The following is a 6,041-nucleotide window of genomic DNA, read 5'->3' on the forward strand; positions in this document are numbered from 1 at the left end:
ATTAAGCTTGACTGCTTTGAAATGGAATCATATTTAGGCCAAAAGCCAAGAGCTAGGACCTATGAGGTCTTTCAGCACTGAAAGGGAAGTAGAGTAAAAAGGTTTTCAAGGTGTAACAGTGGTAAAACCTCGCAGTTGAACTATGAAACAACTGTTAGGAGAGGGTGGAAAATAAGATGGAAGAACGAGAATATCAACGAAGGTACAGTAACAGGAATGAAAGGTCTTGCAGCTAGGGGCCGAAGGGACGCTGCAAAAACCTTACTTAATGCCTACAGTGCACGGCGTTAGGTGCACTGACGGTACTACCCCTTCGGTGACAGTGACTGCTTTGTCTTTCAAATGTTAATTTTAACATAATATTAACTGGTTAAATCACTGTTTATCTGTTATGGCCGTTGTTGAAATGTCCAGCCATTAATTGGCTTGTCTTGAGAATGGAAATTAAGAAAAGGTGAAATGCCGAGGCGTAGTCACCCATGTTGATCTTCTTGATGTTAGTTTCCTTGCGGAATCGAGCATTTCCTTTTCAACCCTTATACTCTAGCTTATTGTATGTGAAACTATAGCAGCCCTGAACTATGCTTAGTTTCATAAATATGAATATGATATTATTCATTCAGAAATCAAAGTCAACTATTACTATGCTCAACAATTTGTGCATACATAAGGGTTTCTTCATTATCATAGTGTCACCCATAGCTTTGGTCATTCCATGCTTTATCAATACAATTTAAAGAAAACGTAAATTTCGGACATGTAGATTATGGGGTACCCAAATAAAAGTAAAATTTATGTCTGTGACGACTATATTTCTGTTGCCACGATATAAGATTTGTAGACTCAGTATTGGTCTAAATTAAAATTAACTGAATAATAATGACAAAAGCAATAATTCATTGTGTTAGTAATACATTATGATTCCTTGCACCGTTAGCCCAAATGGAATAATATTCAAGGTTAAGGATAGAACTGGGAGGGGGGCGGTAAGTGAATGGAAGAGGTCATCTTGAGTTAAATCATGACCCTCTCAACTGAAGACAATGAATTACATGAGTTGGTTACAAAATTTGAAAGGTAGCATGATAAGGTACGGCTGCGACAGACCTACGAAAATTGTTGCAATTAATGTTACTTTGAATTACGAAAAGATTGAAGTGGTCGAATTGTACAGGTATATTGGACTGAGTTGGTAGAAATGTTGGAAAGAATGAATCCAGAAGTCAACAAAATTGTTAGGGGATTTGAATATGGTATTGCATGAAACTAAAATAGATTCAAAGCATTTGAATACCAAGATTTCCGTATTGAAGTGAAGGACGAGATGTTATTAAATGGTGGTTGTTGTTGTATTTGTGCGTTAAAGAAGAGAGGAATTGAGCAGTTCTAGGTATTCTATCATGAAATGAGGATTGAAGGATAAAGACAGGTATTATATTATGATCGTCTGAGCGAAGGTCAAGAAATGCCTTGTCAACAGAGTCGTGACATAGAATGAATCGGTATATTTTAAACCATAAAAATACTGTTAATGGCCACATGTGTAGTTCTTTGAAACAACTCTAAAGTTAGAGGCATTACTAAGTGAAACATATAATTGCCGTGAACATTGCTTCCATTAAGCCATTGTACAGTTTAGTCTGGATGACTTTATTTTGTTTTTATTTTTTTCAGCTATAAATCATGAAAAAAGGAGGCGATATGTATTGATTGATTTTGTGTATATATATACACATATATATATATATATATATATATATATATATATATTATATATATATATATATATATATATATATATATATATATATATATATATATATATATATATATATATATATATATATATATATTATAAAATCATATATATATATATATATATATATATATATATATATATATATATATATATATATATATAGTAGCTTATAAAATCACAGTAGATCCACTGACTTCAGTGTATAAGCGAATCCAACAGGAAAATGCGTTCCTGTGGGATTTATATATATATATATATATATATATATATATATATATATATATATATATATATATATATATATATATATATATATATATATATACATACATATACTGTATTTATACATCACTGACAGATATATTGATAGATGGATTGATATTCATAGCAAGGAAAGCAGTAAAACGAAATTATAGAAATTAGACAAGGTTCGTGATTAGAGGATAAGGATAGGAAGTTAAACGGTCTGTGTTCGCTTATTGAAGCCATTTTTATTAAATGTTGCTGGAAGTTTATGACACACAGTAACGAACGATTTTGAGGTTTAAGAGGAAGCAAAAACATGATGATAAAATGGAGGTGGCGATGCACATTCCACTGTGTACTGCGTAAAGATGGACCAGATGGCCTAGTATTGATGTTGAGGGTAAATTGTAAAGATGATACCTGAGCTAATGGAGGTAAATCAAAAAGCTGGTGTAACTAGAAACAAAGGTCAAAGCAGGATATGTCGTAATATACAGATATCGAATGATGTTTTGGCGCTAGCTTTTTATAACGTTTAAGAAGTAATGTTGAATATCATTATCAACCATATCATTATTTTATATATTTCACCTTCATTATGGCGCTCAATAATCCTCATGGGTTCTATATATTTCACCTTCATTATGGCGCTCAATAATCCTCATGGGTTCCGGCGCTTGGTCTTCAAGACCTAAATTTCATAATCAATCAGTCAATATGATTGAAAGAATATATGCTGGGAATGTTGGAGGAGTAACTGTTAAAGATATGGAATTTGCAGGAATAACACTGGCTGCATAAAAAGGACGAAAAATGGAACAGCTGAAGTTGAAAAGAACGCGTTCTTGTATGATTTTCTGGAAGGCCAGAAAGGAGACGAACAGTATGAGAGCTGGACTAACAGAAAGGCAGAAATACTTGAGAAAATACTTGAATATCCAGGAAGTGCAGGAGTTCGCAAAAGTGAACCTGTCATCAAGTTCCAAAGAGGCTTCCCTGGGCTTTATGAACAGTACGACGGCGTGGAACTGATTTTGCACAATACAGTATGTTCACCGACTGTGCAGTTTAAGGATGATATGACTCTCTCTTTCTCATATATATATATATATATATATATATATATATATATATATATATATATATATATATATATATATATATATATATATATATATGCTAGCTGACCAACCCGGCACTGCCCAGAAGAACTTTGAAGAACTCAGAAAAATTTTCCTGCATCTTCTTTCAATTGTTTTGTCGTGTACAGTATGTCTACTATCACTGAAAATACTTTTCTTTCCTGTGATTAATAATTCTGTATTAAATTCATTACTTTAAATTTAAATAAATATATATCCTGGCACTTATCTGATTAAAATTCTGAAAGAGAGAAAGACAGAAGAAAGAGAGAGAGAGAGAGAGTGACTTGCAGTGGCAAACATTCTCGGGTTTTTCTAGTATGACTTGATGTTTAACTCCATTCATAGCGAATTCCGAAGGTAAAAGCGAAGAGGAAACGAACGAACTAATGAGAAAATTCGCATTTAAACGAATAAAAAAAAAGGAAATACCGTGTATGTTGACGTTGGGCTCAGCCGTCACCTACTGCGCATGCAAGGATGGGGAAGTCGTTCTCGACTGCGGAAATCGAAACTCTACTTATAGAAATTACCGATATAGATTTTCAATATTGATTTTATCCAGGTAATTAACAATTATATTAATAATTATCATTAATTATGGTTAAAGTTCACGTAAATTCTGATAAAAAATTTGTTAAAATGAAAGCAATTCTAATATAGTCAAACACATCTGTTTAATTGTTTTTATTATAGGGTGTGCAGTGGGAGGAGTTTAATGACGTCACCAATAGAAACAGTGGTGGTTTTCCGCCCGAGCTGCTGGTGACTCCCATAAAGTTAGTTACTGAGGAAAAGGTGAACAGCACCAGTAAAAATGGAAATTGCATTTGTTTTGTTTGTGTTTGTATGTTTGTCACAGGGTGGGGGTTTGAGTTGAGTTATAAACCTTCCTGGGGTGACATAGGGGCTGCATGCAAAATTTTTCTGGCTTTGTCAAGCAGTTTGGATTTCTATAGCATCCAAACAAACATACAGACATTCTCTTTTATTATATAGAAGATTATATATATATATATATATATATATATATATATATATATATATATATATATATATATATATATATATATATATATATATATATATATATATATATATATATATATACCGTCCATAATATAGATAGATAGACAGGTAGATATATAATGTGTATAAATGTGTATATATATATAATATAATATAATATAATATATATATATATATATATATATATATATATATATATATATATATATATATATATACATTTATATATATAATTATGAAATCTTGTTGCATACATATCACTGCATATCGAATCCACTCTATCTTGGGAATAACTTACACCCAAGTAGAATGATAACAGACTAACAATCAGTCTATCAGGAGAGAGATGTAAGTTGATATCGACTCTGCTGCACATATTCCTGTCGAATTCAGGTTCTGTACATTGAATCAATATCAGTGTATCTCTATCATAAAGTTATGTCCCATACAAGTGACTTTATACTAACAAATATTAAGCCATAAATATCACTTTATATTGAATTCACTGTACCTTGGGAATAAGTTATACCCAAGGGGAATTATAGGTGATGATTGCATTAATCAATCATGAATCCCCTTGGGTTAATTTAGCAGTTATTCCCAAGGTATGGTGAATTCAGTATTTAGTTATATTTGTGGCTTAATATGCATATATATATATATATATATATATATATATATATATATATATATATATATATATATATATATATATATATATTATATTAATGTTTTCTGATTCTCCTCACCAACGGTAGAGTTTGGTTAGGCTCCCATTTTCAAGGTTGAAGACATAGACACACTTTGTTAACACATTGTCTTTGATGATAAACAGTCCACTGTGATGGTTCACAGCCAGGCTGGAGAATGTTTTGTTTTAGTCTTTCATCCCAGTATCCGTGCTGGAAAGGCATAGGTAAAATCAAAGACTTGTTGAAAGCCGGGTGATCAACAACTTTTAAAGCCATCTATTGAAGGGTGAAAGCATATATACATATACTGTATATATATATAATATATATATAGGCTATATATATATATATATATATATATATATATATATATATATATATATATATATATATATATATGTTATGTATGTATAAAGTGACCAGTAGATTCTGTTTACATACATACATACATACATATATTTGTTAACACATTTATATAATATATATATGGTTATATATATATATATATATATCCCATATATATATATAAATATATATATGTATGTATAAAGTGATCAACAATTCTGTTATACATACATACATACATACATATATATATATATATATATATATATATATATATCTATATATATATATATGTAGATACGTGTGTAATTGTACTAACAACGAAACCCTTTTAATCTCTAGAATTCTTCACACCTTTTGGATACGCTTGTCACGACAAAGCCTAGATACAAATGTAAGAATATGAAGTGATTCTGATGTCCGTAGCAGGATTCGAACCTGCATCCAGACTGTGAAGAATTCGAAAATTTAGGAGTACATTGTGATTATTACAGTTACATATATATCTGGTAAAAAGTCACCAGTAGATTCTACACATCTATTTGTGCATAAAAAGTAATAAAACCGATTGCCCATTTGGCTACGATGGTGAGGATGAGTCCATTCCAGCTTTAATAAAATTATGTACTGTATATGTCTGTACGAGTGGCAAAAGACTTTTATCCGTCTCTTCGTCAGGTAGTAACATGACCTTGTCCTGATACTCTGGAAGCGGGTTCGAGTCCTGCATCAGACATTAGAATTACTTCATATTCTTGCATTTAGATCTTAGGCATTGAAGTGATAAGCGTATCCAATGACTGGGAAGAATTTGAGAAGTTAAGAGGG

This window comes from Macrobrachium rosenbergii, chromosome 50, assembly GCF_040412425.1.
Source record: "Macrobrachium rosenbergii isolate ZJJX-2024 chromosome 50, ASM4041242v1, whole genome shotgun sequence".
NCBI lineage: Eukaryota > Metazoa > Arthropoda > Malacostraca > Decapoda > Palaemonidae > Macrobrachium > Macrobrachium rosenbergii.